This window comes from Pseudonaja textilis, chromosome 7 (assembly GCF_049901715.1).
Source record: "Pseudonaja textilis isolate UNSWEBS1 chromosome 7, rPseTex1.2, whole genome shotgun sequence".
Lineage (NCBI taxonomy): Eukaryota > Metazoa > Chordata > Lepidosauria > Squamata > Elapidae > Pseudonaja > Pseudonaja textilis.
In genome coordinates this window covers 53,362,928-53,390,181 of record NC_141996.1, presented here as the reverse complement: position 1 = coordinate 53,390,181, position 27,254 = coordinate 53,362,928, and the positions used below count along the sequence as shown (strand labels likewise).

The window sequence follows — 27,254 nt, the reverse complement described above, 5'->3', positions numbered from 1 at the left end:
CATGGACTCCCATGCTCTGCTTAATGACCCATGCAGTTTCTTAAAACTGCAATGGGGAAAGCTCGGATTGTAACTGTTAAGCAAGATAATCACATGGGTGATTTGCCTAAGAATTGCAACAATTTATGACCATAATTCCAGGCTGAATTGTGGTTGTAAATTGAGGACCACTTGTATTCTTAACTCACTTAGATGTTGTGGCTCCGGGCTTGGATTCAGCTCCTGTGACTGATATGAGTTCAAGTGAGGAGGTCATGGCAGAAAAATATGAGCCGGCCTGGCTTAGTGATTGGACTGATAACCAGGATGAGGAGATGGACGTGACAAAGGACGACAGACCTGATGTATTAGAATTGTCAGGACCTTTGACCTCCTCTGGTTCCTTATCTGATCAACAGCCGGGAATGGCTGACAGGGAAGTTTTGAGAGAGTCTTCTAGTGGAGATGAGAACTTGGAAAATTTGTGGTTATATGTAAAAAATAGAAGACGGTTGAGAAGGCAAAATCAGCTGGAGTGAATGAGGAGAGCGAGTCAGTAAATTAGCACGTTGCCTCAATGAGTATAAAAGGACACAGCTGGGCTGGTACATTTTGCCAGGAACAAAATGACTATTTGAGTGAGGACGTTACAGCAAGAAGCTCTGAGACTGGAGATTTATTGCCAGGACTGGTTTGCCGGACAGAGTAAAGATTTATGCTGTGGTTTCTGCCAGCCGTTATCTTGTAAGACTTCTTTCCGTTTGATTTAATTGTGAAACGGCTGCTTTCTGTTTTGTTCGTTTGAATTTTGAAGGGGAGTCATAACACTTAGACATACCCACAACAACAACCCTATGGTGGGATTCAAATTTTTTTACTAATGTGGGCGTGGCTTGGCAGGCGTGGTGGGCATGGTGTGGCTTAGTGGGCATGGCTTGGTGGGCTTGGCAGGGAAAGGATACTGCAAAATCCCCTTGCCTCCCCACCCCACTAACCTGCTTTCCAGCTCTGTTCTCCTATGCAGGGCAACAAAAGAAGACCCAGCCGATCAGCTGGGACTTGGGAGGCAGAGAATAGGTGAGGGTGGGGACAGTCAGAGGTGGTATTTGACAGTTCTCTGAACTACTCAAAATTTCTGCTACCGGTTCTCCAGAACTGGTCAGAGCCTGCTGAATACCACCTCTGCCTATGAGGTGGGTTGGGCTTAGAGAGAGTGACTGGCCCACAGTCATCCAGCTGCTTTTCATGATTAAGGCAGGACTTGAACTCAAAGTTTCCTAGTTTCTAGCCTGGTACCTTAACCATTAGACCAAAGTGGCTAATTTTACTACATGTTTTATTGGCTTTGACTGTAAATGGGTGCTGATTGCTATTTTTATGAAAAGTTATATCTAGCAATATAGAGCCACTGAAATTGGCACTATAGAAATCATTATGTAAATAAATATATGTTTTTGTATTGTAATGTTGGAGAACATTGTAATGTTGGAGAACACTTTGACTGCAAACACAACTGTGATAAAGTAAAGCCAGATTGCTGTCTGGAAGGATTTTCAATGAAGCTAAATATATTGGACACAAAATGGAAATGCGTGAGTGTTTGAAAAAGTAGAACAGAAGATGAGAATGCTAAGTAATATCACCAATGACATAAGCAAGAGTTACAAGAATTCAAAGAAGCAGTTATTGACAGAAATACTGGCAAAGAGATGCAAACTGGGTCATAAAAGGCCAGATGTGACTGATTAGCAATAACTGTAAATAAATGAATGAAAGATGAAGAAATATATATTGAGTCTGACAACTATGTGGGCTTGAGTATGTTGAGATTTGGAAGCAGCAATACCAAAATAGTTCATGGTTATTTTCTGTCAGAATGTTTTGGTTTTCAATTCACATTTATACCTTGCTGCAATCATACACAGACTCTCTGCAACTCCTAACAATAAACAATAACAACGAAATATTTGAACTAAAAACCAACAGCCCCAAAGAGACAGATTTATACTCCAAAATGCATTTAGCCCCAAACACTCTCTCAAAAAGCACTCACAGATAGTGCTAGGTTAGAGATGCTGAAACAAGTAGCTCTAGCAACTTGGCTGGTGCCAAATATCCTTCTAGTTGTGCATCTCTCACTGGATGCTAAACACATACCAGTATTTGACTCAGTACAAATTCTCTAGGTCTTTTTCAACCTCCTGTCTGAGTCCAGTGGTGAAACAACCACCATTTCTGCTGTTGGTCTCTTTCTCTGATTTGCTAGTTGGGGCAGATACTTGGTGTACTATGTTAAAGGAATAGCAAGGTTGGATAAGAGAATGGGATTGAGAAAGATTGGAAGTTTCAGCTCTCAATTAATAGGGAATTGCAAGAGATGGTGCCATCTTTGTATTACATTGTGGCAACCTGAATCAAGGCACTAAAACTCATGAAAGGTCAAGAGTCTCTACCTCTTACACAAACAAACAAGAGTGTGTACAAACACACAGACACACACACACACACACACACACACACACACACACAAACCCCCTTGTGAGAGGAAAAATAAAGCCATTATGCAAGATTAATTTTTCCAGTGAAAAAATGCTGACAACAACCTATTGAATGAGCTGTGATGGCGCAGTGGTTAGAATGCGGTACTGCAGGCTACTTCTGCTGCCTGCAATTTGGCAGTTCAAGATTGACTCAGCTTTCCCTCCTTCCAAGGTGAGGACCCAAATTGCTGGGGGCAATATGCTGACTCTGTAAAACACTTAGAAAGGGATGTAAAGCACTGTAAAGCTTAATATAAGTGCTATTCCTTATAAAAATGGTAATCCTAAATGCTTTTATAGATTTTTAACAATTTATTTAAAAAGACTGTACACAGCACAAAAAGAAAACATAGTCCAGGATCTAATTTCTTTTTCATTTCAAATCATGCTGTAAAAAAATGTTAGTGTTTTGCTGATGCCCTTACTTATTAAGAACATCAAACTGCCCTTTATTAGATGAATATAAAGGCCAGTTAATTTACCTTAAAATGTCCTAATTAATTCTCAAATGCTTAAAACAGCTCAAGTAGCAAAAGAAAAAAAAAGGTATGCTAAAACTATGTTACAAATTATGGAGGGTTTTGTTTTGAAGAGTTTATGCTGATACTTATTCCTTTCTTAGCCACTAGCTCCTTAACATCTTGAACAAGCAGAGAGAAGTGTTTACACAACAGTTCCCTGCTAGCATAAGAATTTTAGGAACAGCAGTAACAACAATACATTCAAAGTACAGCAAATTGGAGAGATCTACTTCAGCCTCCTCTTAAATTTTTGCATTTTGAAGGATATGGTTGGTGAATTATAGATGCCATTTTTTCTTTTTCTCGGCAAAGGACGGAACAGCACATTTTGTATGGAAAATCATTATTATGAGGAAGCTGGAACACCAGACCACTTCAGGAGAGCCTTTCATCAAGTCCTTCCTTGTCGTACAGTTGTGTTGAAACTATATATATCAGGAGTGAGAGAGGCAATAACTCAAAGGAGGGCATGGTTTGGTAATGGCTCATAGAATTTGTGGTAGCTTGTCTTAGCTTATGGAGATCCATTGCAAATCTATGATTCAAGTTCTCTGTATGAAGAAACTAGGATATGAAACATTCTTCCACCCTTCATTTCCTCAGTTGCACCTCTCAAATCCACTGTTAAATTATTATTTAGTGTATGTGTCCACTTTCATTTGATTTATATCAGCCTAGGGGAATGCTAACATTTCAGCTTTGCCTACATTATATAAAAAAGACATGTAGGAACATACTATCAGATAGAACAATGGGAAAATATGTGTTTAAAAAGTTAAAATTTACATTGTGCTATGATCTCAAAGAAACAAATATATAATAATGTATAATTGATACATAATGCCAGAGAAATTATCTAGAAAAATAACTGAATTTTGATCACATGGCCATGGGGATGCTGCGAAGGTTGTATGTGAAAAAGGGTGATAAGTCACATTTTAGTGCCTTTGTAACTTTGAACGGTCATTAATGAACTAAATGAAGTCAAGGACTATCTATATTTCAATATATCATTACTGCAGGGAAATTATTATATGCAGAGAGGAAAGATTCAGCGCTATCCACCATGGAGACATGGTTGGTAAAGTTGACAAATCTGGATAAATCGACATATTTGATTAGAAAAAAGACATTATCTACATTTATTGGTGACTATTAGTCCTCTTGTGGACTTTTTTTTCATAAAAATGAAAAACGAATTGTGATTTACAATTTTGATGATTAGGCAGGCTAGATTAAAGAAAGAATAAGAGTAAGATGTGACTTTAGGGAGATAGGTTAAAATATGTTTGTACTTATAACTGCTATAAAAAATATCAAAGCCACTTCTTGCTTCCCCCCCTCTTTGTCTTTCTTTTCTTCTTTTATATTATTTTGTTATCTTTTATATACAAAAAGTAACATGCTATTTTTGATAACGTCCATACTGCCCATTTTCCCAAATGGTAAAAAGCTAGCGATACTGGTTTTGGTTTTCTTAGGCAGCAGAGATTAGAGAACACATAGACCAACTTAATATAAAAATTAAAAATGTGTTTCACTGAATGTTACTTGGGTTGTTAATAATATTAAAATTAATGAGTTGCCTCACATATTATAGTAAATTTAAATAGGGAAGATATAGTAATTTTCCCACCTTGTAATGTCCTTTTGAGAAATGAATGAATGCCAATACAATCAGGACCCCACTAAAGTGGGAGCAGAATTTATCAACATCCCAAATAATGCATTACCTGGAGAAATGAAGCAGGGGGTAAGACAGCCACAGAAGCTATAAAAGGGCAATTGAAATGTTAATTAGAATGGACAATGAAGATATTAAAGTGAAAGCTTCTGCCTTTTAGGATCAGTAAAGAAACAAGCCCTCAGGTAATACGCTGCAGACTAGCACTTGATTCAGCAGCCATAAAAACCTTGGAAAAGATATTTAAATGCCCTGACATATCTGTATCTACAAAGATCACAATCATGCAAACTATGATAGTCTCTATGAAAGTTGAAATTTAAAGAAGCAGGAAAAGCATTGACACTTTTGACTTTTGATATTGGAGTGGAATATCTGAGAATATCATGGACAGCCAAGAAAACAAACAAGTGGATCACTGAACCCAAAGTTCTTACTCAGGGCACAAATGACCCAACTGAAATTTGGATACATTATGCAGAGACCCAGCAGTCTGGAAAAGTCTCTAATGCTGGAAAAGACAGAAGGAAACAGAGGAAGAGGATGACCAGCAGCAAGATGAAAGGGTCTCAGAGTGGCAATAAATGCACCATTAGGAATACATCGTCATGAAGAAAATCTATCTATGCGGTCATCAAGAATCAAAAACAATTTGATGGCACATAATCAATCAATCAATCGAAATGTAAATATGTGTTAGGAGAAGAAGTTGTACCTTGCATTGCTATGTTTCATCTATATATTGATTTTTATGCAAGATTTTGACAGAAGGTACCAAATAGGAGATCTCTCAGTGTTATGTTGATGTAGCTTAGCATTATCAATGCGGATTGGCACAGGAAAAAAATAAAACACAATGTAAATGAGAAATGCCATTTAAAAAAAATAATCTTTTGGCAATAATTTTAAAATTTCAGCTGTCATAGCTGGCCTAGTTAGACCTACTGTCCATGCCATGCCACTATGGTGTAGTTGTCAGAAACTCACGTCTTTCTATCTCCCTTATGCCTGCACCCTACTACCTACACACCAGAAAACATAATTGCAGAAATGAATTTTCTCTTATGTTAACAGCTCCACTCTATGATTCAGGTCAGGAGTCTCCAACCTTGGTAACTTTAAGACTTGTAGACTTCAACTCCCAGAGTTCCTTAGCAAAGCTGGCTGAGGAACTCTGGGAGTTGAAGTCCACAAGTCTTAAAGTTGCCAAGGTTGGAGACTTCTGATTGAGATGATCCTCATTGCTAGAAGGTCCTTTTTCTTAACTGTTGTTTAAGTTAATTTCCATAATAATGAGAACAAGATTGGCAGAGCAACTTAGACTGACATATACATACCTCAGGGATTGATTGCCATAAGTAAAAAAGATATTCAAGAAAATATATATGGAATAAGCATAATTGAAATTAAAGAGACCAGAAAGATCTGAAGAAAGGCGTAAGTATGAAAGTATCAATAAAGATCAATAGTATTTTGGAATGTTCTTTGAAAATGTAACTGATACTCTCTGTAATTTCCATCTTTGCTTTTTTTGCGCTGGTCTCACTATTTGCAATCTTACTCCAAGTCATCTGATTGACCTAATCACCTAATAATGCTGATAGTTGCTTCTGATGTCATGATACATCTAGTAAGTGATGAAAGTGCTCTTACTTGATATTTTGTTAGTTTTATGTCAGAGATGCATTCCCTACCACTTGTCAATTTTGTTCGCTAATCTCTGCTGGATATAAACCACCCCATAATTGTTATGAATTACTGAGGATCCCAAACCCTCATTGGCACAATCTTCTCGGCAGAGTATTTTACTGAGCTGAACTATAATGATCTTCATTAAAATGTAAGAAGAGAAGAGAATAGTTTCTAGAATAGAATAGAATAGTTTATTCATTGATTGGTCTTGCAATCTTATCAATAAGATAAAAATAATAAAATAAAACAATAAAATAAAATAACATAGTCTGGTTCCAGAATAAAAGAAAGGGAAGGTAAAATACAGTAATATAATACATATGTGATACAATACATGTGTGATTCAAATAAGTGGATTTCCCTTGTAGGGTAGCCCAACTTGTTCGATGTATCAGGTTCTTAGCTCAACTATTTGAATTCAGGATCTGGCACTTCTGCCTACAATATGTACATTAGAGCCCAGGAGTAAATAAACTAATCTGTAATTCAGTTCCCAGTGGACTATTTTTTTTGCAGTCAGGAATTTAAGTGTCTAAGCCTATAGCTGATAGTTGAACAAAACATGAGCAATATCTCCACTGACTGGGCAACTGTATATAAACGTCCTCTTGATATGGCACGTAGTAGAAGTGCCCATATTTGGCTATGGAATCCAACAACTCAAATATTGCACTAGAATAGGCCCTTCTTGAGAATTATGTGAAAATTGTTGACAGGTATTTTTCAAATTGGAAAATTTAAGAGTAGAAATTGATCTTAGCACTAAGCAAATGAAAAGCAAACTAAGAAATATTTTCAGGTCTATGCCTTGATGCCTTTGAATTGATCATGAAAGTTGTAGAATTGTTGGGATCAGATATATTAAAAATGTTTAACTATTTCTGCTCTGCCTTAGAGGAAGGGTGTGTTAGCATACTGGCTACTGCACTCCTATTATTTAAAAAAAACGTTCCAAAAACACATTTGCTAAACATAGGTAGTTTGTGCTGGCTGCTTTTTTTTTCTTTTAAATCATGTCCAATTCTAAGCGACTGTCTGGACAAGTTCTTGAGTTTTCTTGGCAAGGTTTTTTAAAACAGGTTTGTCATTACCTCCTTCCTAGAGCTGAGCAAGTAACTGGTACAAAGTCACCCAGCTAGCTTTCTGTCTAGGGCAGGACTAGAACCCATGATCTCCCAGTTTCTACCATGATGCCTTAACCACTACCCCAAACTGGCTTTCCCTGGCTGTTTATATAAAGTTAAATAGAAAAACGATTATAGCAATATATTTTCAAGGCCAACATTACGTTTACAAAACCATGTACAGGCTTTTGAATTTGCAAAAGGTCTTCATTGAACAAAAACATGCACATAAACATATGTAATTTTTAGTGTGTTTAGAGAAGTATGATTCCTAATAAATGTGTTTAGATTTGCAACTCTAAAGAACAGTCCCATAAAAGTTATTGAGAAATAAATCCTGTAAAACACGCATATATTTTCCTGTAAAATACATAGATAATTTACAGTAATTATTAAATGTCTGGTTCCCCAGAATGTGAGAACAGTTTTTCTTGTAAATATCATGGAGTTCCACGGGGCTTATTTCCTACACAAATATGATGTGATGTGTTTTGTATCTGGTGTGACTCATTTCCATGCTAGTTGTCAACTCTACTAAAGAAAAATGTAGAAAAATGGGAGGTGTATCACATTCTTAAATAATAAAGCTTTAAGTTATGCTAACCATCAACCTAATTATTCAGAAGCACTCACACAAGGTATACAAAGCATTTCTATGGACATCTACTGGGATATAATGCTTATTAAATATGTTCTTTTCTTTCACTTATTTATATATTGCCACTCATCACCATGTCAGTGGGTAGCACATAATAATTTTTATTGAACTAATAAAAATAAGCATAAGCTGGACAAAATATATAGTAGGCTAAGGCATCAGATGTGAGAGCCTTCCTTAGACATCTTTTTTTTTAAAAAGATTTATTGCAGTTTAGTGCTTTGGGCAAATAGAAATATTAGTTAAGATTGTAGAAATCACCTCAGTGGATAAACAGTGTTGAAGAATGGCAATTTAGAAAGGTCTTGTTTCCAGTGATCTGTGAGATAACATTCTCATCTAGAAGGGATATGTAGAGAATTAACTTTATTTAACCTGATCAGAAAATCAGATGAACAAAGGAGTGGAGTAAAAATATTTCCTTTTTGCTGTTCAAATTATCTCTGTGTAGGCTCAAACATCAGCTTTTAGTTGAGACAGGTCTTCCTCCACAATGCTCTAGCCATCTCCCCTGCTGCTTCAACTTCCTGAGCTTCTCAATAGACCACTGAATCAATAATGAATCTGCAAGAAGGGAAAAGCCACTCTAGCGCAATTCAGTCAAGAGCTCTAGTTGCTCCTTTATTCCAATGGGTGGCTAGAGTGTCAACTGAGAAGAACACCAGATCCTTGGGAAATTCCTCACGCATCCTCTGAAAACCCATTGGATCTCCTAAGTACTTGGAACAGACTGATCTAATAAATCCTGACCAAATGGAAGGGAAGAGCCATACTGCAAAATCCCATAACGATCAGAGATTGATCACGGAAGAAGATTGATCAGTCCATGAAAAGGGTCAAACAAATTCCTCTTACTTTCAGACCATATCATGAGGAAAAATGGTCTATGTGACCTCTCATTATATTGAGTCAGACGATTAGGTTGAGTAGACCTTGGATGTTGCTGCTGTGCATTCTGGAAAGTGATACATAGGCACAATCTTAGCTGCTCCCTTGGGTTTAACCATACAAACAAGGACTCACATCTGCTAACCTGCAGAAAAGCATTTCTTGATGCCATAGAATCTTATTCAGGACAATCCAACCTCCAGGATTGCAGCTAATGCCAACATTGAAATTGATTAGTGGCTCATTACAATAGTAACTCCCTATTCTTTTCCACACTGCTTTTGGTAACAAAAAAGTACCATAGCTTGAGAAACTGACACCAAATTACCAAAGATGTTTATGGTTGAATGGAGATTTCAAAGTGAGTTTCTCTAAATGCTCATCCAATACTCAATTACTTTACTATATTAGCTCCAAGCAATCAAAAACCTAGTTTGTGTGAAATTACAAGCCCCAAGAGCATCTTCTCTGCTGAAGATAATGTTGGAATGGATGAATCTTTTCCCATAGTACAGAACAGTCCTAATTGGACTGCCTCTATCCTTGTGTCAGCCTTTGAAGTATGCCAGACTGGAAACAAGACCCCACAAAGACTGTTGGAATTCTATTTTATTGTTGTGGGTTACCGCATAATCTGGAAAACTTGCAGACTTTTCTACAGTTCTCCCATGTATCATGCAAAATCAAGGCAGGGTTATTTCATTCTCTTTCTTTTGCTTACTTATTTTCTTGAGGTAAAATTTTGTTACAGTTTTGTCAGTTGGTGATAAATCTCTGCCTCCCTTGCATTCTGTGGTTTTTTTTAACTGTAAAAATTGTGTTTTTAACTGTGTGGGTTTAGATCGTAAAAGTCACTACCTCAAATATAGTTTGTCCCTTTGTAGATAAATTGGCAGTGATTATTGAATTAGGGAGAGTGAGACATATAAGAAATTAGCTCACTCCTTTTTTCCATGAAAGTAAATACAGTCCTTAAACCAGTCAAGCATTTGATCTCTTCTTGTGAATTCTAAGAGTAGAATAAAAATGGAAAACAATAAGGTGAGCAATTTTTAAAACCTTCTCAGGTTCTCTTCTTTACCACTCCCAAAATTTTGTGACTGAGCCAGTCGGATTTGGTGGCAGATCTCCCAACCATTGAATCTAGTATTCCCTTCCCTTCTCCTTCCCCCCTCCCAATAAAGCATTTTAGAAGAAACGAAGCACCAACAATTAATATTTTATGAGATACAAACCTTCATGGCAAATCCCTTTTTCCCCATTATTGATTGCTGCTCTGTGCTGCCATTTTGTCCTGGGGCATTGAGCTGTTGGCCTCTTTTCCAAAGGGCCTTCTCATGTAAACCCTGACCATGCCCTGGGCACACAATTTGTTTGTTTGTTTGTTTGTTTATCAAATTTATCTGCTGCTCATCTCATGGTTCAGGCAACTCTGAGCAGTTCAGGCAATAGTGGTTCCTAACAGAGGATTAATTGCTGGACTTTTTCATATACAGACTGACAGAGCCACAAAATGGTGGAATGGATAAAAACAGCATTACCCCTTTCCCAAGTCCTGAAATACTGAGATAAAATTGATAAGAATTCTATCAGTCTCCTTTTCTTGCCCAGATTACAGCAGGAGTGGGCAAAACTCTCCATAGCTTTCTGCAAGATTGTAAAATCTTTATTTAAAACAGGTGGCGATGTTTGGAAATGATTGTTAAATATTAAATATATGATCTCAACATGCTCTCTAGAAGGAACATAATTGCTGCTTCTTTACTAGCATGAATAGTAACTATTAAATAAATAGTAACTAATAAATAGCAACTGTTTACTATTCATAAATAGTAACTATGAGATGAATAGTAACTAGTAACAAGTAACCATTTATTATTCATAAATAGTAACTATGAACTAAATAGTATATAGTAATTAGTAACTGTTTATTATTCATGCTAGTAAAGGAAGCAGAAGTTATGTTCCTTCTGGGGGGCATGTTTTGAGATCATATATTTCATACTTTAAAATGTTTTCCCTACATACCCTCCTGTTTTAAGTAGATTTATCAATCTTGCAGAAAGCTATGGACATTTTTGTCCATTCCTGCTGATAAGAATGGCAAGAAGGAGCAACTGATAGAATTCTTGGTAATTGGGCCCTTGTAATATGGTCTGGACAGAATATTTAGTTGGCATAATAACAATGCTATAGAAGTGGTTGAATTCTAGGCAGCAATTTTTATTGGCTTTATTTCCCTGTTGGATTCAGCCTGAGAAACAAGTAAATTAAGGCTGCTGAATGGATGAACCTTTCATTTACATACTTTCCCTCACAAGCTGCAACAGCCTATTAAATATTAGTAAAAAGCAAACATGACAAACATATGACATCTTTGACGGCCTGTTACTAGTTCCAATAAAGTCAATTAGCATAAAATGTGATCAATCTTGAAAGGAAATCAGTGGGTTTACTTCACAGTAAATATATCTTGCAAGAACTTCCATGAACACTTATTCTCTGAAATATTTTATTTGATCAGAAGTCAGTTTACTTTATTGTTTTAAATGACCCATGAAACTGAATTTTCCACTATTATTTCACATTTTGATTCAAATCTAGTAAACTATATCAGTGACATCAATGCCGAATCTTGATTAAATTTCCTATACAGTAGAGTTAAATGATCATTTGAATCTTATAGACTGCTTTTGTATAACTGAAGTTTTTATTATACTGGCAGCGTTAGTAATGCCAACAAAATGCACACAATGAATTCATTTTAACAAAAATAGTAAGCTGAACTATTCTTGGTTTCAACTGAAAATAATTACAAATAAGTTTTAGAAAAGAACAGATAGATCTGTAATTCAGTAAGGTTTTTTAAAATCCCATGACTTCAAAAATTACAATCATGCTGTTTTGTAAGAAAGTTTAATAATTTTATTTATTTTCTAAAGTGTGTATACTTTGTTCTTATGAAGGTGTTTATTGTGCCACAGAACACAGAGTAAATGTTTGCTTTTCCTTATAAACTATTGCATTCAAATATAATTACAATCCACTTCATAAGCAGCTTCACAATTCACACATTGCACAAAAACAATGCTTTGCAAATGCATGGTGTCTAATGTTACACAATGTCCTGAATCACAAATAAACAAAACACATCATAGCTAAGCATGCTACATAAACATAAGCATTATGACTTAGTGTATCCATAGAAAACTGAGCTCTTTGCCTCAAAATCACAACTTATAGGTCTCAGGACCTTCTTTAATTACAAGCATTAAATATTTCTTGATGCAAGAACAGACAAAAATTACAGGGTAAGGCTTAGAAAAGACTAAGCATAGTTTAATTCTCATCCACAAGTCAAACTTCCCTTCCCAAACATCCAGAAGCCATCAAATCCTATCTTAGCTGAAGTGTGTCACAAATTATTCACTTTGTGTCATTATCCCACACATAGCAATCTCCACTATTAAGCGTTAGGAGCATTCTGACTAAGAAACAATTGTTTACTTTTGGAAAAGCACAATATATGAATCCATGGATAAGAGAATTAAACATGGCATGCTATGTTCAACCCCACTCAGTAGGAAATCATCTGCACAGGAAAGCCAAGACTACTTCTATTTAAATTAACAGAATCTTGCAAGTCTTCCCTTTTGTAATCCAGTGAATTACAGAAGTGTCTGCCTGATCCACTTCTATATATTATCTCACTCTTCTAGACCTAAAAATGCTTGGTCCTTTTGCCTAGATAACAGTTCCTACATATTTCCATGAAGGCCATCTGGTTTACCTTCCACACCATGAATTATGAATGATGATGAACCAAAGACAACCATAGTTTCCTAGCTGCCATTTCTGGATGAGGTTTCCTAATTTGTTTTTCTGTTGGTTTTGTTAGAAAAGAAACAACCATGGCCCAACTTTGCATGGGAGAGATAAGACCAAATCTTTGACACTTGCTTTTGTCCCTGTTTTGCCAGCTACAAAAAAAAAAAAATGGAAGTGAAAATAGAGCTGGAAGCAGTCGAGATGCCATGACTGGAAACAATCCATTTTATTATACTTCTGTCCCAACAACTATACCTGAATGGTGGACCTGGAAGTCATACAGCCTGTTCCCAGGTCTGGAAGATACATAGTGCCTTAATTAAGTAAAGTCTTAGGTTGAGTTCATAGTCACACTGTGCTACCTTAAACATAATTAATCTATAGCCATATGAACCAGATCAGGAAACTATTTATAGTTGTACCTGTAATTCTAGAGCAATAGTTGATAAATAAAAACGCTTTATAATGGGGAAAAGTGGCATATAAATACTATTTATAAATAAAATGTACATATATGAATGTAATACAGCCCTATCATTACATTTTCATTGACTTAATACTTGAATAAATATTTTGGGCAAGTCCAAACAGGGAGAACATGTATCATTAAAGATGCGAAGAAAAAAAATAACCAGAGGGAGAGATTAGAAATACATTATATATATTAGCATATCTAATTATTTTTCTCTAGGATTATTGCACTATCTTTTAAACTTTCTCTATAAATGAATGAACAAGAAAACAAAGATCTCTATCTTCTTGAATAAAAAGTTTAATTCTGCAATTCTGAATAGATAGAATATTTCCTTGAAATTACACTATAATCAAATATAGGTTACACTAACCTGGGTATAGTATGGTTTATTTTGCCTTAATTAATATGAAAACAGGCTAATATGGTTTGCTTGGTAAACTATAGTTTGAAAAGCAAGGGTTAATTACAGTATATGTGTTCACTGGAATGTAATTTTTAATAAGCGTAATTAGAATTTTATTGTTGTCCCTGTCTTGTAATTTGACCAAGGAATTACTCATTTTAGGGGCCTCTCCCCTTTTACTCTATTTTTTTAATAAGTTGTAATACCAGAATTTGGAATTATTCAATAAAACAGATTGATAAGGGTTTTGGGACAGATAAAATTCATTACACAAAAGATGATGCAGGAAATCTGCCACTATAACTAGGAAATTTAACATTAATCAAACACAATGAATATAAAATAAACAAAGCAATAATAAAAATGAAAACTTATGAATTAAACATCAGTATGTGTTCAATGTAATGAGATTATACAAATATACATTTTGATATTATTGGAAGAAAAATCTGGTCCAGTTCCAAGCCAAGAGAAAGGCACTGGAAAGAAAATGGAGGCTGACTGGTTGCAAAGAAAGGTTAATTTATGAGCAGAACCAACAAACAGCGTATAGTTCTGGGAAAGCTGACAAACTGGTTTGATGAATACATGGATTTTTATAGGGTTCTGAGATGCTGCCAGGTGATTATGCAATGTAGTGAGCCTTGTGATTTTATTGGTGGTGGGTTAATTCTATTATGTCCTGTCCTTCTTAATCCCATCAGCTGGAACTGAAGGTGTTTTATTTGTGAATAGATTGGCACAGTCTTTCTTTCTTTCTTTTTTAATAATTTTTTATTGAACAAAAAGAAACCATTTAAAAACAGTGAACATGATGTAATCATCCCGACACACTTAATTATCTTACATAGCTATTTCGGATGATAAATAATACATATTTACATAGTATATACATCAATATCAGCAATTCTTTATACTTCTAGTCTGTTTTCTTAACATCCTTATCTCATTTGAATTTAGATTTTAAGTCCTTCCTTTTTCCCAACCAGTGGTAAAACTTTTCCCATACTTTATAATATTCAGATTCATCTTTATTTTTTAATTCCAATGTTAATTTATCCATTTCTGCACATGTCCATATCTTTTTAATTATCTCTGCTTCATCTGGAATTTCCTTAAGTTTCCAATTTTGAGCATAGACTAGTCTTGCAGGTGTAATCATGTGTATTATTAGGTACATCATATCTTTATTATACCTCTCTATATTAATTCCCAATAAAAAAGTTCCGGTTTACATTCAAGTTTGATTTCACCCATTTCCTCTAGCCATCTCTGAATTTTATGCCAGAAATCCTGGGCTTTCCTACAAGTCCACCATACACGATAGTACGATCCATTGTCCTTTTCATTGTGGCCCAGTCTTTCTTAATGGGCACAAAATATCTATCCGTAAAGACTTCAGGCATCTGCTGGAGGCTGTTGAGATTGCTTTCTGTCTTTGTTAAGATTTTTCTCCATTTCTCTTTTGGGGAAATATAATATCCTGCCTCTTTTAATATCCCACAAAATATTTCACTCTTGGGGGGAGGGGCTTCCTACAATATAGTGGTTAAGGCCCCAGGCTAGAAACTGGGAGACCATGACATCTATTCCCACCTTTGGCACAAAGATAGCTGGTGACCTTGGGCTAGTCACTCTCTTGACAAGAAAACTTCAGACATTGTCCAGGCAGTTACCAAGAATTAACAATGAGTCAAACACACAAAACTTAAAAAATGCCCAAAACCTTCAAAGACCTATGCAAGGATTTTAATCACCTTCCATTATGATTTCAGGGTAAATGCCAGACAAATCTCTGAAAAGTGGGAGGCCTCCATGTAAAAATAGCCATTTGAGGCATTTTAAGCATATAGTTCAGGGAATGAATATAAATGTTAACATGAAATGCCAGAATAAATCATTTGGGGGCATGGATCAGGAATGAAATAATTCTGTATAACTGATCATGTTGGGGCCACATCAAATAACCAGCCAGAACACTGAACAATTTTTGGTTTAATATCCCTTCTCCAAAAAGGAAATTATTGATAAGAAGACATATAGATCCAGGAGTGCTCTTGTCTATGGGCATTTTTGAAGAATGTGGAAATCATTATAAAAGGAAATAATGGTGGTTTGGCAGGACATAAAGTAGAATCTATTTGTCTTTTGTGATACCAAATTCTGTTCCTTATTTAAAAATTGCAAAGCAGATAGCAGGATGACTAAATTGATGCTGATAGAAAAAAAATCTAGAAGCCTAGCTTTATTACTTATTGCAACATTCCAGAGAGTGTGTGATATTTTAAACTTTAACATATGTGATAACAATTTTCTTTGTTCTTTCATGACACTGAGCATATCACATCAGTCTATGTGTATGTGGGGGAAACTTCACCTGCTAGATTTCTTCATGAAACTACAGAACATTTTTTCCACTTGATTTCAAAGAGAATAAAGGCTGTAGTTTTATGCTTCAATGATCAAAATGAGTTTAACAAATGAAGCAGAAAATATCTCAGGCAGCAAAAATAGAGCACTACCAAATTAAGTAACTACTAGCTCTCCATCTGCATATCTATTTCAGGTTCTGGAAGACAGTGCATTCTGTTTTTTTAATAGTATAGATTGCCCGTTTCTGAATTAATATATATATATATATATAGGATTAGATGGAAGTTGTATTATGATACAATCACTTTATTTCATGTTTTGCAGATTTCCTTGGCTGTGATCCTTTCAACTCGCAATGAGATTGTCCTTATCCCATTTCAATCTGGCATTCTAGGCCATTTAACTTAAACATATTCAAATTTCTTATAGAAAGATATGCAGAGTTAGTTAAGTGCTTGTTTATTACTTTGAAGTTACAATGTCATGAGAGTATTCTGAATGACACCAATGTATGTCTCCTCTTGGACATTTTTGCTTGGATATTTTTAAGGTGACCTCATCACTTAATTCCTGTTTAGAAACAAGAGTATGAAGCCATTAACATCATCTTCCACTCCCAGACACGTGAGGACATTAGGTATATGTTCTAGGTTGGGTAAACTAGTTTAAACAATGTCACTTTAAAATACTTAATGTGAATAATACTTTACCAATCCTGTTAATTATTAATTGCTGAACAAAGTGAAAAGAAAACTCCTGAGTAACATCAAAAAGGATTTAGCTGGGGCATTTAAATGTTTAATTAAATACAGAATAGAACAGAATTCTTTATTGGCCAAGTGTGATTGGATACACAAGGAAATTGTCTTTGGTCCATATGTTCTCAAGTGTACATAAAGAAAAAATAAAATACATTCATCAAGAATCATAAGATATAACACTTAGTGATAGTTACTAATATCTTAAGTGATCTATCACTTAGTGATAGGTTACTAATAAGCAATCAAATCATACTCGGGAACAATAAAACAATATAAATTGTAAAGATACAAGCAACTCGGTTATAGTCATAAGTTAGAAGAGATAGGTAATAGGAAGGATGAGAAGAATAATAGTAATACAGTCTTACTAAATAGTTTAACAGTGTTATGGGAATTAATTGTTTAGCAGAGTGATGGCATTCGGGGGAAAAAACTGTCCTTGTGTCTAGCTGTTCTAGTGTGCAATGCCCTACAGTGTCGTTTTGAGGGTAGAAGTTGAAACAATTTATGTCCAGGATGTGAGGGGTCTGTAGATATTTTCACAGCCCTCCTTTTGACTCGTACAGTATACATGTCCTCAGTGGAAGGCAGGTTGATAGCAATTATTTTTTATGCAGTTATAATTATCCGTTGAAGTCTGTGTCTGTCCTGTTGGGTTGCAGAGCCAAACCAGACAGTTATAAAGGTGCAGATGACAGACTCAATAATTCCTCTGCAGAACTGAATCAGTAGCTCTTTGGGCAATTTGACCTTTCTGAGTTGGTGCAGAAAGAACATTCTTTGTTGTGCTTTATTGATGACGTTTTTGATGTTAGGTGTCCATTTTAGGCCTTGAGATATGATAGAACCTAGAAACTTGAAGGTCTCAACTGTTGATACCGTGTTGTCTAGTATTGTAAGAGGTGGTAGTATGGAGGGTTTTTTCTGAAGTCTACCACCATTTCTACAGTTTTGAGTGTATTTAGTTCAAGATTGTTCTGTTTGTACCACAAGACTAATCGTTCAACCTCCCATCTGTATGCAGATTCATTGTTGTCTCAAATGAGACTAATCACTGTTGCAAACTTCAGTATTTTAACAGAGAGATCCTTTGAGATGCAGTCACTGGTATATAGAGAGAAGAAAAATGGAGAGAGTACATAGCCCTGGGGGCTCCTGTGCTAATTGTACAGGTATCTGATGTGATTTTGCCTAGCTTTACCTGCTGCTTCCTGCCTGTTACGAAGCTTATAATCCATTTCCAAGTGTGGTCAGGTACAAATATCAATAATCCTTTTTACCAATTATGCCAGTTATTGTATTGTGCAATCCAACCCTATTACAGGTAGTACTTGATTTACAACTCTTCATTTAGTGACCATTCAAAGTTAAACGGCACTGAAAAAAGTGACTTATGAGCATTTTTCAAGGTACAACCTTTGTAGCATCCCCATGATTTTGTAATCAAAATTCAAATGCTTGGCAACTGGTTCATACTTATGACCGTTGCTGTGTCCCAAGGTCATGTGATCACTTTTTGCAACCTTCTGACAAGCAAAGTCAATGGGGAAGCCAGATTCACTTAACAACTGTGTTACTAACTTATCAACTGCAGTGATTCACTCAACAACTGTGGCAAGAAAAGTCATAAAATGGGGCAAAACTCACTTAATAAATGTCTCACATGACAACAGAAATTTGGGGCTCAATTATGGTTGTAGGTCGAGGTCTACCTGCACATGGTTCTTTAGAAGTAAATTCCACAGATTTTCTAAGTGTATTTATTAGTAAGAGTGCATAGGATGCATGGTTTCCTCTGAGGTTCGCCAGATCTGCAGAACATATCACACTACTTGGAGATAACTAATATCTCATCCAACATGTTGCTAAACTACAGTATAATTCTCAGCTTCCCCACCATTGCTAAATGGGCTGAGTTTACTCATAACTGTGGTTCAGCAATACCTGACTTCCAGTTTGTTCCTCGTCGGTGTCAGTACAGAATCCGCGATTGTGTGCGGTTTCACCCAAACTCATTTGCTGGAGAGTCCCTATCGAGACCAGAGCCACCCTGGTGGAGTGGTGAAGAAGGGGGGAAATTGCGTGGTGGGTCGAGGGGAGCCACAACTCCCCTCCCTGACAGGAGAATTCCTCCAAAAGACAAGCTGTAATGGTGGTCTTAAAATAGCCACCACAAAGACGAAGAACATTCCGGGAAACTAAGTTTTGTGCTGGAGAGAGAAGTAGAGAGCAGAGTGTCAAAGGACATCGCTTTTGAGGTACCCCGGTATCAAATTAAAGGGCTATTTTTGAGGAAAGTGTGTGGAAGCGGCGACCAGAGAAAGTGAGAAAGAAAATGGGTTTTTTTAATTTGGATTTGATTATTCTATTGGACTAATCTGGAGGAGAAATTTAAAGGAAAATACATTAACATAGCAATACCTGAAAGTTCATACATTTACTAGTTCTGACATAAATAAATATCCATACAAGGATAAAGTGTTTGCCTAGTAATTTTCCCACACTGACTCCAGGGAGGAAATTTTTATGTAAGCAATAGCATTTTTTAATTCAATTGATTGCTGTTTAGGAACATTTATTTATTGAATGTTTTACATAAAATGATAGGCATGATCTGGGGCATCAAAATGGGATTACAGTATAACTAGCATATACAATCGTATGTATATTTGCGTGGGATTTCCTAAGGAGCTTCCAAAGTCATATTAATATTCTTAAAATATCTGGGCTAGATTGAACCTGGGATCATTGTAAAACAAAGAGGAAAGTAATTTTGGAATCATATAGAAATAATTGCTGGACATACACTTAATGGTAACACAGAATTTTTGGCTAAGTGCCTTTCCTAGATACAAATAGGGCACTCATGCATATATTGTAGTAGTTCTTTTTTCTAACATAAATAGGTAACCAAATTAGGTATTGTTAGATGCATGTTACATCCAAACTCAGAACTTTAGCTGTTGTGCCTAATAAGCCCAGATGTCAAGCCAAGCACCAAGACATCTGTTGTTTTGTGATTATTAATTTATTTGGAAGCAATGAACCAGGTTTCTAGTTCAGAACATAACATGCAGTTATAGTTTCCCACTTCATTAACCTAGTCATGAAAGATCAGGCATAAATGGGCTTCATGAATAAAAAAAAGCAGCTTATTTACATTAGCTCAGGAAGAGGAAAGTATCTTGCTTAAAAACACACCTGACTATGAATATTACCTGTTTATTCAAAGATACTTCCTCAGAATTACTCTTTTCATATTTCATTATACTCAAAGTGCCCTTTGAACTTAGCTAAGGTCCTGGTGATTATATGAATACATTTACATGGGTTTTTTTTTTAATCTTCAGCTTTCTACTTCAGCGATTGCCTAGTAGATTGTCATCTAAATATTAAATAGATATAACTTTTTTTAGCTTTTCAAGACAATCCAGAGTTGGGTATTGCCATGTGCTATTACTATCTTTAAGAAAGAGCTGAAAGTACTTTACAAATTCTTATGCCTCAGCAGGTTATTCAACCGAATAAAATGCTTTTTTTTAAAAAAAGAAATGCTTTTCATTCATTATCTTCTATCTTTCATTCAAGAGCTCAAGAGGTCCATTCTGCCCTCCAGTTCCTCTCTCTGACCAACAATAACCTGTTTTTCAGTTGAGAGATAGTAATTCACCCCAAAACAACAAGTGAGATTACATGGCTGATTTTGATCTCCCAGTCTAACATCTTGCCTGCTACAGGCATCCTTGGCTATAACTGCGTTCTGCTTTGCAGAAACTGCATCAAGCAGGGAATTGATGATCTTGAACCATCACAATTTTTACAAATTAATTTGCTTTAGCATTGATTGGAATTAGAGAGCAATAATGTCTCAGAGATTGAACTTGCCTAGAAATCAACATCATACCCTTCTGTCTCAAAGATATGATTGCAGGTTATAAAAACCTGATTGCCCGAAGGAAAATTCCCTTTCTGACATGCATCTTTTTTCATTCAAACCACACACAATATACTAACTCTGATTAATGAAACCATTCATCAGTTAATTCAATTTCCTGGGTTTGTATGAATTATAAAGCAATAATGGGAGCTGAGTTCATGCACCATGTTAAATTAATGCACGATCACTTTATAGTTTAGGGCAGTGGTCACCAACCAGTGGGCCGGGGACTACTGGTGGTCCGCAAGAACATTTTGGTGGTCCGCAGATAAAATTTTCTCCAAAGCATTCCCCCCAAAGCAATCAATCCAGGCTGTGCGGGAACACAAGGCTGTGCCGCCTACATGGCCTGCCCCCACCCTTCGGCCAAGCGCAAACCTTACCTTGAGTAGAGCCATACGAGCTGGAACTGGAAGATAAGACCAACGGTGGGGGAGGGAAATCCGCCCCGGGGTGGCTTGCTGACATTGGTGGGAAAGTTGGTCCCATATTCCAGAGCTGCAGTAGTCACAGGACTGGCCCTCATCCCAGAGCAGCTGCTCCTCCACCCGGGTACACCAGCCTGCCATGGACTGGAGGAGCTGCTCCAGGATGACCAAAGGGCCAGTCCTATGACTACTACAGCTCTGGAATATGGGACTGACTTTCCCACCAACATCAGCAAACCACCATCAGTCAAAATTCATATTAGTGGTCCGCGGGATTTAAAATGGAGTTTGGTGGTCCCTGAGGTCCAAAAGCTTGGCAACCCCTGGTTTAGGGTATTGTGGGGAAGACAGCTTCTTTACAAAGAAAGATCCTGTGTATGTGCTGCACCTCAATGTTTGGCAAACACAATTAGGATTTCTATCTAAGGGAAGAAAATCTTGATTTTGATCAACTGTGCAACAGGCAGAGTTAACAGCTGAAGGTTCCCCAGCATTTTTGACTTTTTCAGCTTCTGAAAAATTTTTCTCTGCCACTCATAAAGTTAGAAAAACTCAATGTCAGTTAGAGCTTGTGGACTTCCACAAAGCACCTTAAAAATTAGCTTTGTGGTTTGAGTTAGGACCACCATAGAGCCCAACATTTATGTTGCTAGGGGAAACGGTTAAATGAGTTTGCCCCATTTTACAATTGCCACCGTTGTTAAGTGAATCATTGCATTTGTTAAGTGATTCTGGATTCCCCCTTGACTTTGCTTGTCAGAAGGTCGCAAAAGGTGTTCACATGACCTCAGGACACTGCAACTGTCATAAATATGAACCAGTTGCCAAGCGTCTGAATTTTGATCATGTGACCATACGGACGAAAGAATGAAAAACGGCCATAAGTCACTTTTTCCAGTGCCGTTGTAACCTTGAACGATCAGTAAACGAATTGTAAGTCAAGGGCCACCGGCATTTCTGCACTAGTCGGCTGATTAACAAAGGCGATAAAATGATTTAAGAAGCTGCTGTTCCTGCTTCAGATTCCATAGTCCATAGCAGAAACTACGCTTACTGGAAAGCAAGTCGCGAAGTAGCTAGTTCCGGCACGATGTTTGGTATGTTTACTCAGAAGTAAGCCCTGCCTGCCTACCTATCTTTAACGGAGTTTACTTCCAGGTAAGGCGTGCGTTGGATTGCAGTTTGAAGCTCCGCCCCCGAGTCCTCTGAATCTGCCCAGCGAGCGCTGCGTTCCCGGCACTTCTCCCCTTTTTTCTAAAGGTGAATAGTAGCAGGTTGGGCCTGCCTGGCAGTATGAAGCGTTAAAGGGGAAGGCCTTTTGCACAGCCGCAACACAAGCGCTCCCAAAGCCGTCGCGGAACAACCTGGCGCTCTCTGGTTCCACTCGCCGGCGACTTGCGCGGCGTTTCCTCGCACCTCCGGAAAGGGCGCTATTCGGGGCGGGTGGCGCCCGGGTAGAGCATTCGCTCCCCCCTGGAAGGAAGGAGGGCGTGCGCATCTGCCGGCGCCCGGCTGAAAGTGAGCGACAGGGAAGGTTGGAGACGCGCATCTAAGGCTCCGCGCCGCGCATCCCTTGTTCTTAGGTAAACCTTGGGCTCGCTTTGGGAAAAAGAGGGCCTGCTTGGCTGGAGAGAGAGAGAGGGGTGATGGCGGGCTTGGGTCTGAGCGCTTTTCTCTTCCTTCCCGCGGGGCTTTCATCCCCCTTTCCGGCTTTCCCTTTCCTAGGTGGGGATGCCAAGGCGGTCCAGTCGCTGGCCTCGCTTTTTGTTGTCTTCGGGACACGCACATTTTCAGCCCGCAAACTACTCTTTTTATAAAGGAAAGCCACTGCTTTGTCTAATCGTTCGCTTCTTTCCAAGACTGCAGTTGCCTTGCCAAGAGAAATGAAGTGGCTGGGATGAAGATAAGCACGGGTCGTTTTCTGATTTACTTCATTTAAGGTGGAGGATGCTAGTGTCGGGTTTTTGTTTTTTTTAACCTTGTAATTAAAATTATCCGAGCCCTTCTCTCTCTTCTCTCTATCCCAAGGCACCTGCTGTTTTTCTTTGAATGATTTGGAACCAGCCTTGTATATAATACACAATACTTGTTTGGCAAGAGCTGAAAGTGTGCGGTGGTATTCCCCACTATAGGATAGAGGAAGTGAGCTGGACTAATCTGTTCAAATGTGAACTTCCTTAGTAGTTTCCATTATTCAGTATCTTCACCTGTGGGACGATGATCTCTGTCTTCTTTTGGGGCATTTAGAGCAGTGTACTGGTGATCCCTTAAACAGTACACTAGCCACAGAGATTTACTTTCCACAGCATACCAGGCTAAAAATGTGCTTACATCTTTTTTGGCTCTGCCTATTTCCTGCAAACTTAGCTAGTGACTAGCTAAAGATGAATCCAGGTTCTTTGGGAGCATAGAGCCTTGGTTCCCCTTAATCCTAGCCAGTGAACTGGACTCTGCTGGCGCTAGCATATTTGTTTTCTAACCATAATTCCTTCAAAAAGTTGTGTAAGTTTGATTCTACAAATTATTTGTATTTAAATTAATTTTATGACCCAGCCAGCGGTGGGACACGGATTGAAACTACTGATTTTAAACAATGATCTTTGAGCCACAAAAAAGGTAGGTTTTCAATACAAATACTGATTGAATTTATATGCATATGAACAGAGTCTGAAGACAGGAATATTCATAATATAAATTGTAATTTTTCATTCTTATATGTGGACCAATTTTAAAATTACTTAAAATATCCGAATCTTGGATGCGGTGGGGAAAAAAATCCTCCCTGATTTGTGGAAGTGGGAATTATTCTCAGGGCTGAATTGTATATTGAAACCAAGTTTTGGAGGTTTTTCAGGCTGTATTTTAGTATTTGGTCCAACTTCATTAATCAGCTTGCTCAAAGAAAGTGTCTTTATTCTGGTCAATAGAAAAATCAAAAGGGAAGTCTCTGCTAAGGTCATCCACCTTCCTCTTACTACTGGTAGTACTTTTCAAAAATGCTTGGAAATAAGAGCCCAGTGAGTTTGTGAAAATGTAGTTTTGCATAGATATATGTAATGTTTGAAGAATATACCATTGCTTGTTGATATGTGCTTGAAATTCCCCTGAATGTGGACAACTGCTTCTTGGTTGTTAGAACTAGAGAGTGATTTATATCTTTCTGGTTCTCTTTCTACTTTATTGCTCTTTTGTTGTGAATGTGGTACTTCCTTAGCAGTATCATACTTCAGAAGCCAGCTACATTTGATAAAGACCTGCCATTTAAGCTTGCCTGGGTGAAAAGGTTAGGGAACCTTCATTAATTTTAGAAAATAAAAATCCCAACTTGCCATTTCTAAGTAAGTTGGGATTTCCATTTGCGTTTCTGTGCTTGTTCCAGAATCTTCTAAATATACTGCTGAGCAACAGACTGTGACTGCACTATTGTGTCCATACAGTACTTATCAAATATAATAAATAGTACTTTCCCCACTTCCCACCATTCCCATAAGGGCCATGTATTTTACTTGGTTTACTTTAAAGTGACATTGGTATGTGAAGTCTTTCCCAATGCCTGTTATGTAATGCTAGTTTAAGGGGAACAACTATCAAATGTATGCTGATTGAAAGATCTTGTATCTGAGATAAGCAACCACTTTTATCTTATCTCCCTTTGGAGATAATTGTTAAGACTGAACTGGCTTCAGGCTTTGTCTGCTGTGAAAAAAGATTCCAATCTGCTGGAGTTAACTCTATAGATAAATGGAAAGAAGCTATTTGCATTTTCCTATCCTGTCCGCAATGTACCCTTCTTAAAACTGGTTCTGAATGATCAGAAATCAGAAGGAGCCTGACAGTATGGCTGCCAACAAACATTTTTTTCTTGAAAGGTCTAAACTTCATCAACAGCTATAATTGTGAGCAGTTGTTTACAGAAGCTTGGGCTTTTAAAAATGTGTTGGTCAGAAGATGGATTACCAGATCATTTTTGACTATGGTGAAGTAGCTCTTTTCTTAAGACATCTTAAAGATCAGATGATCTGTCTTTCCTTTTTCAAGGAAAGAGGCAAAGGGAATATGAGTGCAGGTCATTATGAAGGCAGTTGATATACTGACGAAGGAGGAAAAAGTCCCATATAAATTTGCCATGTTATCTGAGTATGCTTTATCAGTCTCTAGGTGCGTACAGAATGTGTACGAGTACAAAAATCACTGTGTATAAGTTCAAAGAGAACCTAACTGTGGTATTTTACATTGTTTTACATTGTTTTTTAAAAGCTAAAAAATATAAAAACAAAAACATTGCCCTGTAAACATTTATATTTGCGATAAATATGTCTGCCAATATTATTTATACGGATAAAGCGAAAAGCGAATTTCAGAGTGGACATGTTTCAGTGTAGGTATACATAAAATTAAATTTCAAGTGTCAGTCTTAACTGACACCTGAGGCATGATCTAATGTGCACTTTACACGGGAGTAGCCTATTGCTAAGTAAACATAGTTAAATTATATACAGTAGTATATACTCATTAGGAATGTGCAAGAAGATAGAAGAGGCTAATCCATCTGCTCCAAGAATGGTGGTTTGTGTTTCCAGAAGAATATCTTGTCCTGAAAATGTTCAAATGTTACCCACTGCTCTTGCCTCCCCGAGTTATTCAAATTGGCCCATTCTAGGAAACATTGGAACATGAAAGCATCTTGTTTCTATGTCCCTAGAATCTACTTGGTACTAGGGGGGGAAACTGTGCTATAAGAAAAGGCTGTAAAAACTGGAATATGTTGGATTCTGATGTTAGGCTGAGTGAGATGAGTGTGTAGAGCAGCAATTCCCGGGCAGCAACACCAGAGCTTATATAATGTATACTGTTCATGCAGTTAAACTACTGTGGTTGGCTATAGCAAGACAAGTCCACTGCCAGCGCTGAAGCCAGATTCAGCTGCTTGTCCAATTGACTAGCACATGTTCGTTGCTTATGCGGAAAAATATATTGTGTTTGGTCTAGTCAGAAGTTACTAACTGCCAGGAAAAGGAAGTAAAGAAAAGTGTAGGTTGCATAGTATTGTTTTCCTCAATCCAAATGTCTGAATAAAGTAAAAGGGGAGTATTAACAGGCCTTATGTGCATGCTGGCAGGTGAATGACTCAAAACCAAGTCAGAATGCAATTCACTGCTTTTTTTTTTTTAGAACGTAACTCATCCCTTTTGTTTAGGATGTTTCCATATTTATGATCATCTTTGGACATTCCTTCGTTAGAAATATATCTACTGACTTTCCTCCCCACCCCCCCACCCCCCAAAAAAGGCACTGGCCAATGGTCTGATTATAAATTGTTTACATATAATATCAAATACATATAGATAGCACTTTTTCCAAACATACAACTTTTCTGTTTCTCTGGGGTAGTGTTCAAAAGTATCCTATAATGTAATACTAAAATAGGCAACTTTTCTTCCTAACTTTGCAACTAGAATTACAGCTCAAAAAATAAATAATAGTTTAAAAACTATTTAGCATGGTAGTTTTATAGGCAATTTAATTCTTTTGTGTAACCTTAACATAAAATATAAGAAACTTCTAATTAAGTGGATGTATTAGCAAACAAAGGCTCTTGACTTCTGTGTATCTCTAGACTTGCACATGTGTGTGTGGGGCTAGGAATGGACAGGGACATACCTTTTCAAGTACCTTTAAGGTATGCAAAGAGCAAATGCATTTTTAATGATGCTGACAGTGGGCTACAAAACAGCTTGGCATAAGGGAAGTTCTGAACTCTGACAAAGAACAATGCTCAAAGCATCTGCAACTATTTACATTTTCTTGTTTGATCCTGATGAAAGGGTTCAAACTTCTCCCCCAGTATTACAAAGATGAACTGTATATGACTTCCCAGATTATTGGCTCAAGATATGCATCCCAACAAGCCAGGACTGACTTAAGCAAACACTAAATCCAAAAGTTACTCAACTCATTTGATA

The 27,254-nt window shown here is 37.1% G+C and overlaps 1 protein-coding gene across 3 annotated transcripts in view; it reads left to right on the top strand.

Moving 5' to 3' along the window:
* Positions 1–22,318: 22,318 nt before the first annotated feature.
* The window catches only part of TMPRSS2 (transmembrane serine protease 2), a 39,778-nt gene continuing 34,842 nt past the window's right edge, over positions 22,319–27,254 (top strand). Inside the window, exons 1-2 of one of the 3 annotated variants that reach the window (XM_087937648.1) lie at positions 22,530–22,874; positions 23,845–23,907. The gene's annotated coding sequence lies outside the window, so the exon portion shown is untranslated. Of the gene's footprint in view, positions 22,450–22,489; positions 22,875–23,844; positions 23,908–27,254 lie in introns of those variants that run through there. The other 2 variants (XM_087937649.1, XM_026713656.2) reach the window with 2 other exon arrangements.